This window comes from Ptiloglossa arizonensis, chromosome 3 (genome assembly GCF_051014685.1).
Source record: "Ptiloglossa arizonensis isolate GNS036 chromosome 3, iyPtiAriz1_principal, whole genome shotgun sequence".
Lineage (NCBI taxonomy): Eukaryota > Metazoa > Arthropoda > Insecta > Hymenoptera > Colletidae > Ptiloglossa > Ptiloglossa arizonensis.
In genome coordinates, this window is record NC_135050.1 from 10777082 (window position 1) to 10791916 (window position 14835).

At 36.5% G+C, this 14835-nt stretch overlaps 1 protein-coding gene across 3 annotated transcripts in view; it reads left to right on the forward strand.

Moving 5' to 3' along the window:
• Window positions 1–14835, forward strand: part of LOC143144374 (popeye domain-containing protein 1-like) — a 144759-nt gene that overhangs the window by 64524 nt on the left and 65400 nt on the right. The window lies entirely within an intron of this gene.

The following is a 14835-nucleotide window of genomic DNA, read 5'->3' on the forward strand; positions in this document are numbered from 1 at the left end:
GATACCTAACCGTTCGTCGTTCTCTCTCTTCATTTGCACATTGTCGGCATGCCTGATTGCCGGCGCGCACGATAGGATATTTATTGCGGCTACAGTTTACAAATGGCATGCAAATTACGCGCGCGACGCGCACACCGGTAGGTCTGGACAAGAACAGAAACGCATTGGTTTTTCTACCGCGATCCGTTCCGGTGTCACCAGTGGCTCGTTTGTTACGTTTATGGCCTCAATGGCAAAACGATGAACCAATATGTCGGTGTAATTTATTTTAAGGATATTGATTCGATTTGAGTTGATGACACGGATAGGATCCCTATTTCAAAGAGTATTACGCTTGTTTGTATCTCTCGTATCGATCTAGCACGTTTGGTTACAACGAAATTGTGAAAGAAAAAGTGTAACATGAATTTTATGGTTCGAGAGGGAGTTCCTGTTCTACATTTTCCTATAGGCTGTAGTGTTTGAAAATACTCCGATCGAATTTTAAACAGAAATTCGAACGATCGACGAAGTTCAGTTTCTGTAATTTCAAAATGGCACCGATTTATCAACTTTTTCTAGAATTGGGATTTTTGTTTTCGGACTTGTAAATAACCGAATTTTCACAATGGAAACAAGTTCGTTTAAATTGTATTCTTGTAACAGCTGTTTCTAAACAAATACTGACCATACTGATGTACAAAAATTGGAGATTTTCTTCGATGTTCGTTAAATTATGGCAAATTTTAAAACGATCGATTTTATAGGTTGTTCTTCGCAAATTTCTGAATATATCGCTTTTATAGGGCGTTTAAAGTAGACTTCTTTTCTCTTGGAAAAAGAAGAATAAAAGTTACTTGTATATTTTATGAGGAAATAAAGACATGTAAAGGCTGTGTAAGGAGTGCAACGAAGATAAGACAAATTCTTAGCTGGATACAAATTTCGAACAACGAATGAAAGATAATTGACTTTGTATCCGTTATTCGTCGAACAAAGATAGGAATTCTCATTGTGGAGTAAAGTAACATTTTATTTTGAACGAATAAAAATTTATCGAAATATTTGTTTCAACGAATAAGTTCAGTACTTTTCACAACAAAAGTATCTGAATAAATCGCTATGAGTTGTTTCTATTCGTTGTACATTGTTTAAATGAAATATTGTCCACTTCGGGTGTGTAACCAAAACTATTTAAATTGTATCATAAGTAGAGACTTTAACAAAGGTTCGTGTTATTAGCGCATCAATTAATTCGCGAAGGCAACAAACGCAGCTACTCGTATTTCAGAATTTAGAATATCTTTAGCGTAAAAATAAATGAACGAACCCAGAGTCGAGACGCCGCAATGGGGTTTAGGATTAGCGGGTTAGCTATTCATTAATTAGGATGCACGAAGATTTATAGTACGAGAACCACGCGACGAAACAAACTCTCATGGGATGTATGAAATATACCAGAGACTGGCCAAAAACGCTAACTATAAATTTATTGGATTACTTGTACCAGGTGGCTATGATTAGAAACACCAACCTGAATAGTAATTGCAAATTAATTCGAATTAATGAAACGTAGATTTAGAACTTTGTGTATGACTTGTTAGCAGTATGTAAAGTTACACGATAGGAGTGTTCTAAACGTTTGGGTAATGTTGAATTGCATACATCGATAGTTAGGGGAATAAATTAAAGTGGAGCGCGTAGGCGTTAAATTACGATTAATAATTAATTCACTTGGTGGGGAATAGAATGGACTATGAAATTATGAAGAAAAGATAAGTTCTTCGTATAGAATTATACGTGTTCAAATATTGTAAACCAAAGTACTCTAATCTGCAAATTAAAAATCTTCTCAATGAAACACAACCGAGCTATATAATAACATTGTACTATACTTGCGATCTTACAATTAATTATTTATAGAATTTCATCTGTGTCGATGGAAATTAAATCATGGTTAAATACTAACCTTCAATTCTCGACACATCCTATTAACACGCAACGTTCTCTTACTAAATATTAAAAGGTAGTTACGAAAACAAATGAAAAAATTTCTACCTTAAATTTCGTTTCTCTTTTTATCTTACTTTTTAACATTTTAGTCGCTATGCATAACTTCGCTTGTTTATCTGTCGGTTATGTTCCCCGAGTTAGCTCGGGTGCGACGGTAGGTGAGAGGTCGAGTTTTAAGCTTCTCTGCAAACCGTAAATAAAAAAACGTATACAAATTTCTTAGGCAACGCTCTTTTCATCTAAGTTGAAAAATACCATCCAGTGATACAAAGTGTGCAATAATATACATATTTAGACACGAATATTCGCGTTCCTCGTACAAGTATAATTCACAAACGAAACGCAATCGAGCAGATTCAAAATTCATTTCTACCTGAACGTATGTGGAAGAAATGATCAAATTGTAAATAATTAATACTTAGAAAATAGCTAGGTAACAGCAAATAACGTGACTATGGTACAACACTATACAACGCTTCACGACTCTCGGCTCAACTCTCTCAGCTGAACACTCTCGGTTCAACACTCTCAGGTCAACACTCTACAATGTTTCACAACTCTCGATTCAACACTCCTCGGTTCGATACTCCTCGGTTCACCACTGCTCGGTTCAACACTGTTTTTTCTTCGGAAAATAGGAAAGGCCCTTATCCGCATTCCCTCACTCTCTTGCACCCTCACTCGTTGCTCGCCAAATTACGCTAACCATACACATAAGCCGCCCATCGTCAACCGCCTTTTCGTTAGGCCTGCTCCGACCCTTGTCGACTCTTACTTCCTCTTTTATTGCCCTCTTCCAGGCACGACCCTTGAAACTATGTTCTCTTGAAGCTACGTGTTCCTAAACCTACGCTATGCTAAAATTACGATACCGTATATATTATACATAAGCGCATATCATTCTACCAGAATGATATACTACCAGAAATTCAACATGACCCTATCGATATCGATGCAAATACCATTCGATTGATCAAATTCTTCGAACGACAACCCTGTAATAACATTTCCCAGGTCCGCATGCCGATTGTTTCGTTTCGAGCGTCATTAGATTCGTCTTTTAATAAAAATTTCATCTTTCGAACGCTTATGACGCTTTTATCTCGTAACCTCGGCTAAGCGCGCAATAAAAGGTAGCGGCTAACCGAGTAGGCAATAAGTGAGCACCGAGGTGCGTATATCTTGTCCCGATATCCTTAAACACAGAGACGCTTTTCCATTGGCCGAGAAACGTGGTCTCTCGTACGGTGAACAACACAACAGTGCTCTCAATCCGAGAAATTCCCAGGCGACTTTCGCCGACGTTTCTTACAGTATCGAAAACTCACCAGGCACGTATGACGAAGTAACACGACGCCCCAACGTAACACATTTATTTCGAAATAACGGCGCTCGTATCTCTCTCGAGTAACGAATACAATGTTCTTCTTTTATTAATCCCTTCTTCTCAAATATTTATTATACAATACCGCGATAAACGTAACAGTAGACCTCGTGGAGCTCAGCAGTGGAACTGGTGTCAAAGAATTCGATAACAAATTGCTCGTTGAGTATAACTTTAACAATTATTAACCGGAACAAGAACCAGTTTGATTACAATTGAGAGAAAAATCAAAGAGTTGATTTTCGGTCGAAAAATTGTCGATGTTTGTCCCGTTGTATACTTAAAGGGAAAAATAGTACAATCTGGGCTCATTTTGAAGCGAGAAACCTCTATTTTCCCATTTATTGTATTTTCTCGAGAAACGCTTCAACACACGGAAAAGTGAAGGCAGTTCTTTTCTCCGAAAATTTTCCAAATTTGAACGCCTTTACGCCGTTTAATAAATCGTATCTGCAATTGGTCCTTTGCAAGGTCGTTAAAAGTTGCACTATGTACGATTTTTTATCGTACTGTATTTAATTCGTCGCGATAAATTCATTGTTTCTAGGATCCGAATACATGAATATTTATATATTTTTACGCGAGCGAGTAGGGTCGTCCCGTTGGTAATCGAGGTAATCCAAACTGGCGCGAAACTTTATATTTATACGTTATTATGAAACTCTCGACAATGTTCGGCTCGAAGAAGACGAAGGATCTTAAGATAATCTCATTTCTATTCATCGAGCTCCGGTTGCATTTTATTCTATTTTGCTTCAATCTTTGGACTCCTCAATATTCAGACTTCGCGACACGAAGCCGCTAACGAGACTCTCGCTTCCCATATTTATTCCACGAGGCACGAGAGCCGTGAGCCCGAAAATAAATTATATCATCTCGTAATGGACGAGTCAGCGATTGCGGCCTCAGCGCGGATTCAACGCGCGGCAGACACCTCTTCGGATAATTCGATATTACCGTTCGATTCTGAGTATTTCCGTATGGGTCCCGGCTAATCCGATTCCGCATCGACGAGATTGCATCGTCTATCCGGAAATTCATTGGGTGACTCTTCCTGTCGGATTCCACGATGGTTACAATCTAGCGTAAACATTGTCTCGAAATCGTTGATCGGTTCCCGGACTCTTTAAGTTCTTTCCTACGTTACAAAAGAATCTTAACGAATCTTATCGTATATCGTTACGCGGAATATTTTCCTCGCGAAGCTTCGGATAAGAAACTTTTGCAACGAACTGTCTAACAACCGTTGAAGTGAACTGGAAATTATTAGGAAACACGCGACTTGGAACCAATTATTATTAAATGAAAAAGATTCCAAGTACATCGACCGGATTATGGGTGAAGAAACTTTTTAACGATATTAAGAGAGTGTCTGTAAGGCAAATGTATTTAATAATTTACTTTCGGATATCGAGAACCTTCTTCGTGAACTGTTCGAAATTATTCTAAATATTTGTGCATTCAACGAAAATATTTACACGACTTGTACATAGTGAGTTGTATGGGTATTTAGAATACGAAATTTTAATTGTTTCCGAAGAAGATTTTTCAGCATTTTATTAATTGTGACACACCTGATGTACTCCAGCTTAAAGAAATACAATATTCCAAGTTCTATTTATTATTTTATCTTAAAGAGATAAAATATTCCACGTTTGATTTATTATACCATTTTAAAGAAATAAAATATTCTACGTTCTGTGTATAATGTCTTGTTATTCTATGACACGTTCTGTTATTCTATTTTAAAGAGATATCCTATGTTTGCAAATCAGTTACTCGTGTTTCATTCGCGAAACCACGATCGATTACCAAATCTCATCTCGATGAAGTTACTAAGCGGAGACCCGAAAACAGCTAGATGGAATTTAACTCCATCGATCCCTCTTTAGTCTTATAATCCGAAACTAAAATTAGTAAACCAAGTAGACAGTTAGAGTCAACCATAGTTATCATTTCGTCGATATTCTAGTTCAGAATTAGAATCATCAAATTTCTGAGCATTTATTCGAACAAAGGGATGTTGGAAAATAGAAGAAAAGAAAAAGATCGAACGTAGACAAGGAGAAAAAAAATTATCTACGTAAACAAACATGGAAATAACTATTCGATAGAGTAAACTATTAATCGGATGAAAATATGTTTCTCGAATCCAATCGATAAAATATTTCTCGTTTTTATCCGTTGGCTATTATTCAAATATTATTTCGTCCTTTTGCGTTACCGTTTCTTTGCGTTCGTTCTACTTCCTTTTTGTTCGATGGATAAAACGTGTCGTTTTTGTTTCTTTTATCGACCTACTTTTCGAGTCTCCTCGCATTACTTATTTAAAAGTGATACGTGGCCCACCATGGGTGTCGTACTATAATTTTGCTTCTTTTACAGTCCAAGCCAAACACCGTCTGCATTTTATGTCTGCGTGGGTGACAGGAGAACGCTGGAATTCCAATATGTAGTAGAGTAACACACGTAGAAATATTTATGGAATAAATTTCAAATGAGCTGCCGAATCGTTGAATTGTTGAACTTCTCTCTGGAAACAAGTGTTCCCTTCTTTTATCGTAGTTCTTCTTTCAATGCGAAATATTTATTTCTTGCACGGCTGGCTTAAGTTTATAGTAAAAATATAAATGGAATATTTTTACTGTAAACTATTATTACGAGGAAAGCAACTGTGAAAATCAATACATTCTGTATACAGTTGACATAGTAAAAACATATAACCAGACTTGGAAAGATTAGAATGTTAATGAATGACAATGGTATCTTTTTGAGAACCTTGTACTATATACTAAAATTTATTAAAAAGAGTATATTGTGTTGCAAATTAAATATTTATTAGGAAACTGTCGTATCATGGGGGGAGATATTTGATGTTTTTAATAGTAGTTCTATTTGCAATATATGTCGCTTGTTACGAAAATTTGTTACCAGCGAAGCACTGAATTGAGAGACGTCGATAAAATTAGATAGCGGAAAGAAACGCCACTTTAACGAGGTGTTCGTTGACCCGGAACTTCAAATGTCACGGAGGACCAGGTGAACCTTTTTACACAACATTTCTTGCACAGACGAGATTACCAAAAAAATGTGAAATCATGCTCCGTATAATTGAAACTCATTAGCTTCTGGCTCGTTACGAAATAATAGGGTATCGTTAATAAAGAGTTGACGACAGAGAAATAATTTTGATCATATTTTCCAAATTTTTCTTCGCTTCAAGAAATATTATTTGTGTGTTGAATTATTTGCAGCAGAACCCAGAACGTTCGGTGTTAGAAAACTTTAATAAATTAACGAGGATCCGAAACAGTTAATAGTTACGAATGTAATTAATATTATCAAATTGTAAATATGTATGATCGAATTACTAAAATCTTGTTAAGAATTTAATTTATATAAGTATTAAAAACAACTCGTTTATTTACCTTCAAATTTTACCGTTTACTCTTCAAAAAAAAAAAAACATTCACTTACGTACACGTCCAATCTTCTAGTTACTTTAAATATTACCACATGTAAGTGAATATTGTAATTACATACTAAACAAAATAATTCATCCCTGGAGAAATTACATTACACATACTGTAGCTTACGGCTAAGAAATTGGAAAAGTTGAGTCATTTATAGATCTTTTTCCTAGATACGTATGCATCTGTAACAGAAACAAGTGCAAAAATTTGAAATTATTCTTTTGTGCCATGCCCACTGTGGAGTACGAAGAGAACGGATCTTTCGAGCAGCGAACATACACTTTTCAAAAATCTCATTAGCCTTCTAAATGAATTTTCTCTGGATCGATGCCAAACACGCGTTCGAGACGCTTAAAATCTGTGTCGAAATCAATAATTTTCGAAGTAACTGTCCGAAAGCAATTTACTAAATGACTTTCCCACGTTTCCATAAACGGCTGCTTGTCAGGCGACAGATGCGGCTACTGTTTTACGATCGTTCTCACTGAAACGCAGCTACATTATAGCGTTTTAAATAAAATCTGCGGCGTTTCATGATTCGATTAGTTTTCAAATTTGTGGTCTCTCGAAAAGCTTCCGGCGGTTCATGAATTTTGATATATTCCTGTGCCCGGGTTCGAGTGAAATTTATATTTCTGTTCTTTGTCGCAGTTAAAACATTTTCAACCGTGCAGGAAATAACTCTCTATTTTTTTTTAAAGCGATAGTGTCCACTTGTAATTCATCCGAAATTTAATAACGTTTTCAGGAATTTATATATTTTAAAGCAACACCGATTTACAATAACAATTTCAATGACTATGGACAAATTTCGGGAACGAAATATTATCGCAAGAAATGTGAAGTTGTATAGGCCATTTCGAAACTTCTTTACTATCACGTGTAAAAGAGAAACTAAACGATACCGATTTCACATTTTTCACATCTTCCTATTAATAAACAGTTTTTGGAATAGCAATCGTAGCTAAATATAGCTTAACAATTTTTCAATAGCAACAATCGAACACCTCTCGATTTATCGAGAGTTTGAATTATTTTTATTATCATATTGACTAACGGCACAGTTCAAATTTATTTACACTGTGTAGAAGTATACTTCTCTACACTACTATACTTTTCGAATCGAACAAACATAATCCAAATAAAGGTTTAACAAAATCTAATAGATGTAAATATAATAAAATGAACAACTATTTGGAACGTAATTTTTATCGGTGTAAATACGCAATCTTAATTCAATGGTTAGAACTCTGAATTAGTATCGCGATAAAAATTAATTTAATAAAAACATAAGCGTACGTTCAAATACATATTTATCGGCAAGCTTCGCCCACGTGTTTAGCTTTGTCATTTTGGACAAAAAAATATTGTATAAAAAATGAGTCGATTCAGCTCCGTTACCGAGATACATTTAGTTATCGCGTTAGGAAAACTGGACCTGTGGTATAAATCCCACGGTCAACTGACCTATACCCTTTAGATTCTTTTTTATGGGCTTACGTGAAATCGAGGGTGTACTTAAATGGAAAGCCCGATACATGTGAGCGGTTGATAAGAAGCATCACTGAAGCTGCTACTATTAACAACGATCTAACCAATATTGAGTGGATGCGGTCAATGGAAGTACGTCTACTTGCGTGTATAGAAACACGAGGTGCTCATTTCGAACAATACGTATAAATATCGGCACAATACGCCAGTATCGAATGATATTTCGTGTAATTTCAAATAAATCACTCCACAAATTTTAAATATCTCTCACGCGTCTAATTATTTGTGATATATATCATATTTGTAGTTTATAGTATACCGTATATACTCCGTGTCAATACACCTTCTATATCTCGAAAACGAAGGCAAATCTAAGTACACTGTATGTATCATTTATCACTTGAAATAACATACTGAACGTACTGAAGAATTTTGTTGATTCATCGCGGAATCCCCTTTAGATTTGTGCAACTGTGTGTAAGAATTAACAGAGACGAAATTGCAATGCATTCCAGTAGAGAAAATCAAACAAGCTACGAGAGATAACTGTCGTTGTCCATGGTCCGATTTTGTTCGAAATTGAACCGGTTATTGACACATGAGTATAAAATGTAAATACAAAGTTTTATCGGAATCCGTTTAACCGTTCAGGTGCAGTGTTGTTAAACGTGTACGTGTATAGCTCGGCCTAGCGAAAGCAAGATTCCAAACGCGCATGCGCAAACCAGCGAGTGCGATCAACGCGGAGTCCCGTCCCCCTCTACTTCTCATTTTGCATCTTAGACACTGGTATGTACCAATCCTGCGGTTGTTCGCCACCCGTTGTGTCTCACTGAGACGTCTATTGGCTCATAGTTGTGGTTTGCTAATTGCCGATGAACGCTCTGATTCAATTACTCGAACTCAAGTTCAATGAAAGTTTCCATCCCCACTAAATCCATCAAACGCGTTCAGTCTCGATTCTCGCTCCTACTTGATTATAAATCCATACATGTGCACATTGAAAAACAATTCTTTTCTTTAATAGACAAAACGTGATCAGAGTGTCAACCTGTTTTCCGTGACAACAATTACGTGACGTTTGGACACAATTTCAAATCCGAAGTAAATAACTACACCTTCACCGAATACGGAGAATTGTTACGAATCGAAAGTAAATACAAAATGATATACATAAATTGAAAAAACAATCTACGAACCGGTCGATAATCGGTGTAACTAAGCGTAATTCTCGTCAGAGTTTTTCCCAAATTTTTCTCGGTTACATCCCTATTCCATCGCAATACATCGAAACATTGAATTTAAACGTATCAATGGTAACGGAACGTAATTAGAATCCACAAATCTGAGGTATCCGCGCAGATCAAAAACTGATCCTCTCAGCGTCGAAACCAAAGGAAGCAATCGAGGATCGATAATCGATGCAACTATCCCGCGATCTATTATTCTCAAATGTCTCGAAATCGTTCTCGATCGCGATATCCCTCCTCGCTATTATAAAATCGGGAAACGAAACGTTAAACGGGCCAATGTCGCGAAACGTTTCGTCGACGAGGGACGATATCACGGGCCAAGTTTTCTTCGCTCGTTCTCGAAAACAGAAGCGTCGATTAACGAAATCTGTCCACCGCCAGGGGTGGAGACTCGTTTGGTTCGAGGTGGATCGTTTCGCGGCCGAGTACGCCACCGTAGCTTTTAATTCGTGGGCGGCAAGGTTACGTAAAAGGGAACGGTCCGTGACCCAACGGATTTAGAAATCACCGGTCCGGTTATCTCCCGCTCCCGATCAGCATTCCGAGCCAGCGCCCGTTATTAACGAATCAATCAATCGCGGACGCGCGAGGGCGCCACGCGTATCCGTGACGCGGCGATCGGTATCGCTCGGGCATCATCGTTGCTCCCGAACAAGATCGCGAATCGGTCGCTTAGTTGCAACCAGGCGGCGCTCGTCTCAATAAGATACGGTTGGCGCACGGTTCGGTTTCCAGCCGGAGATAAGATCGTTGTTTCTGGCTGGTAGGTGGTCCGATGACGTGGCCGATTGTAGGCCGCTGCCGCTATTTCGAGGGGCAGATTTTCTACAGCCGGCCAGAAAATATCCGGCGAGATCTGCCGACCCGTAAACTCGGCCACTAAAACGCTTCGAAGCGGGGGCTCGAGTCACGCAGCCTTTACGCGACCTCGAAGATAATAAAGTTCTGCTATTGCATCGGGTTCCGAGGCGATGAATCACGGATAGATGGAATCAAGGCTCCTTCGAGGATCGATACCGACCTGTGCTTTCTCGTATTTTTAACGTTCGGATAATTTGCATTTTCCGCCCGGCGACTTCACCGAATTCTAGCGGAACTGCTGCAACGACGCTCGAAACTCTCGAAAGGTTTGAGAATACGAGGATCACGCACCCAGCGAGAACAACGCGAGAACGTGATTCGAAAAAATGGTCGTTTCGTAGGCACACGTTTTGTCATTTCATTTAATCAATAGTTTCGCTACTCTTAGTTGTAATTTAATACGAGATTAAGTGTACTCGTTAGTCTTGGATATGGGTCTGTGTAGTTCGAGACTGGATCTATTTTGTCACTTTCGATTAATTAGTATTGATACTTTATCGCGTATGTTTACGTTTCTAGGTACAATGTTTCGTACGTTTTGTACACCGAAGAGAACACGAATTGATACTTAATTACAGGCATGAAATCATCAAACTCCGATGAAACCATCGTTACTAAATATTTATAAAGTTAATACGACATTAGTTGTATAGAAATGAGAAATCGTGTGTATTGCAATTTTTATTGAGAAGTTTTTCTCAATTACATACATAGAGTATAAAAACTCACAAAGAAAAGAAAACGTGTTTTTGTTTAAAGAGAGTCGAGGATCGGAAACGTTTATTTAGAATAAACTGTGCTTCGACTATATTTGCTATGGTATTTATTTCGAATTTGAGGAACAATTTATGCATTTGTGCATTCGTAAACAACATACGTCGAGTAAGGGAATTTTGTTAACGATAGCAGGTGTCGAAACAATGGAATAAAATAACAAACGTTTAGAGAGCATTCCTGACTTTTCGTTATCTGTTACAATAAATTTATTACTCGCAATATTTTGTATAATTTCATATGGTATGTTTGTTTCTCAATGAGAAATTTACAAAACGACACGATACAGTTACCGAAATTTAAGTAGTATGAATCACGTTCGGATAAGCGCAATGAACGCAATATTGTCCAAAATAACAACTGGGATTTGAAAAAGAATTCCAAAATGTTTCTCTTTGTCAACTTCGTTCTTTACTAGCAACATATTAAAACATTTACGTAAAGTGTTATAAAATATACTCAAAATCCAGTTTATAAATGAAAGAACTATACAAGTACGAGTTGAATTTTGTAAAATGAATTTTCCAGGTTTCTGGCAAAATTTAAATTATGTTTACCATTACTTTGGTGTACTTTATAGCGTGCAACGGTGTAGTTCATTGTTTTGAACTACACTCACGAGACTTGATAACTTTTGGAAAACAACAACCGACACACGCTGAACAAATATTTTAATATTAACAAGTTTAAAGGATAGAATTATTTATTCCACCCAAATTCATAAATTTCTCGATAAAAATACACAACTCTAATTTCTTGTACGTTATAGAGTTTCATTTTCTTTAAATATAATTATTTCAACTCCAAAAGAACGGTGTTTTTTTAAACAACTCGTTTACTCGTGGATATATAAATTTTATAGCAATGTAAGGTCGAGGAACAGTAACTGTACATCGTTAATTTAATTTGTACAGTAAAATACTTCGTTTCGTGGTAAAGGAGAATAGAAAATTCACGCGAGAGAGAGAGGAAACTTTGGAAAATCCACTTACATAACACATGGAAGAATTACAAGTCTATCTATCCACTACAATATTTTATAATTCGTTACAACTTTCGAGCAATAACCGTCTTTTCAATTGCATCTAATTGCTAGCTATAAGCGCACTTTTAAATCATCCAAACAATAACTGTTAAAATACTTAATGGATAATCTCAGATTTTCCCACGTGCTTCGAAAAATGTCTGTCCGATCTGATCCGAAAAGAAATGAAAAACATCGAGTTCACTTTCTTCTCGTCGAGTTCGTTAAATTGTCTTCTCGTTGAGGATAAATAATTGAGTACTCGAAACTAACGATCATTGAACGTATTTTTTTCGGGAAACTGTCAAGTTCGCGCGTTCGAAATGAACATTTTTGAAATATCTAAACCCGCGTGTACACTCGAACTTGTAGTTAGAACACGGAAGACGAAAGCTACGTAGCATCACCGGTAGAACAGCAGCAAATACATAGGGCTATATGTATGTATGCTCTGGAACCACAAGGATTTAGGGTACTCTTACGATGCTTTCACCCTTCGATCGATAGCGCTCGGCTCACCCTGGATTCCAGTGCACTACAAAACTCGGAAGGGAAAGCTGTCAGCTCACCCTCTCGATGACTATTGCTCTATGCAAAAACAAAAGGTTATACCATTTGTACTAACTTTCAATTTGATAATAATAAATATCAGATATCGAGTCAGCTGGTACCGAGGGATGTAAACCTTTAACACGTTTCTTTCCTTACGAAATAATAGAATCACCTGGTTCGTGTCGGTATAATGGTTCCTTTAAATTGTCGAAATGATGTCACAAGTAGATTTTATGTAAATTTATGATGAAACAGGTATCTTTCTTTACAAAATAGAATCCTGGTTCGTGATTCTTCTAAAATGATCGAAATGATATCACAAGTGCATCGTATGTAAATTTATGACAAATATTCGTGTTTCAATTCTCAACTGATCGTCCAGAGTCATCGACCCTAGAGTGCTTGCTCTTTTTACGATCGTCAGTTCATTGTCTTATAGAAATCGCATGAATTACACTCAGATCTTTTCAGTAGTTTCTTAGCCTTTACTGAGAAACGTTCTCGAATTATTTTTCAAGTATAGAAGATGTATAAAATTAATATATTGTTTGGACGTATGGAGCAAATGATATGTATTTAATTATTCTTGAACGAATGATTGAACGATTATTAAATATGCAACGTTTTCTTGACACGTCTAAATAAATTACACCAATTTTTAAGTATACTTATGCATTTATATACTTGTGTAAGTCTGTAAATCACATACTACGTTGTTTATGATAAAAATTGTTTCGACTGGTACAAAGAAGAAGAAATTTTCCTTCTCTATTCGTTGTATTTCCTTTTTCTACGTTATATACGTTTATGTTACATTATTCAATGAACTACGATTGTTAATCTGATTTTAATTAATGCACGTAGAATTCTTTTGTACGGAAATTCCACTCTCGATGCCGAAGGTAAAATTAGTACAGAAGAGGAAATTGCTATTAAATGTACGCGCAAAACTGACTTTTATCGAGTTTTAATCTTCTTAAGTTGCCTTTGAACGTCGAGCGCAACTTGAGTGAGTTTCTTCGGAATATTACATTTCCAGAAGTTAATTATGGAAGCTAAAATTCTAATTCAATTCGCGGAGTATGACGCCCTTTCAGACATAATTCTGTAACACTGGAATGTCAATGTTCGATTTGGATGGTGTGTCCAAGGAGTATTGTTAATTGTTCATAGTTAAATTATTAGTAAACTTCTTCCTATTTTATGGTGACAAGGAATAAAAGCTGTGTCACAGAATTAATTGATTTTTTTAATACACACTTTGAATAAAATATCAGTGACTTAATAATTTAGTTAACGAAAATTAACGATAATAATATATTTCACAAATGGACCGACAGTTAACCGTAGTATAATCGAACTAACCATTAGAACGTCTACTGCAAAACGAAGTTAGCGGTACGTGGCAAATAAGAGTCGATTTCAATATCTGTTAAATGCATTAGGGTCATGGAGAAATTTCTGGCAACAAGTGTCAGTAACATCTCCTAAAATCGTCCAATATAACGTTCCGCGTTATCATCGGCTATTTTGTTAAAATTACGTCTAATCGAACGCGTTAAATAGATCGATTCTAATTCGTTTCATATCGTTTAAATGGAAATTGGCATTGTGTGTTCGCTTTAAATTTTACGGCAATTAAACACAGCTCTCCCGAAATCTAACTGATCTAGATAATGTGGTAAAATAGATACTTCAATTATCCCGTTTCACTCGATGCTGCTATATATTTGTATTAAATTCGCTGTAGGAAATCCAGTACCATTCGGTTAATGCGATTAGAAAGTTGGAGTTTACAGTGTTGCGACAATGTGTTTATCGCGGGAACTAAATGTAATACGAAACTAAAGGTTCGAAATCGAGGTATTAAACACAGCTATCGGATGTCTACAATTCTTACAGTTCTCTTGTTAATTGTTACCATATTTAAGAATGTTTACCATATTTCGTAAATTAGATCACAATTACCGGCTACGAAGCTCGTGAAATCAAGAAGCGCGGAAAAATCGAAATGTAAATTTTGATCGATCT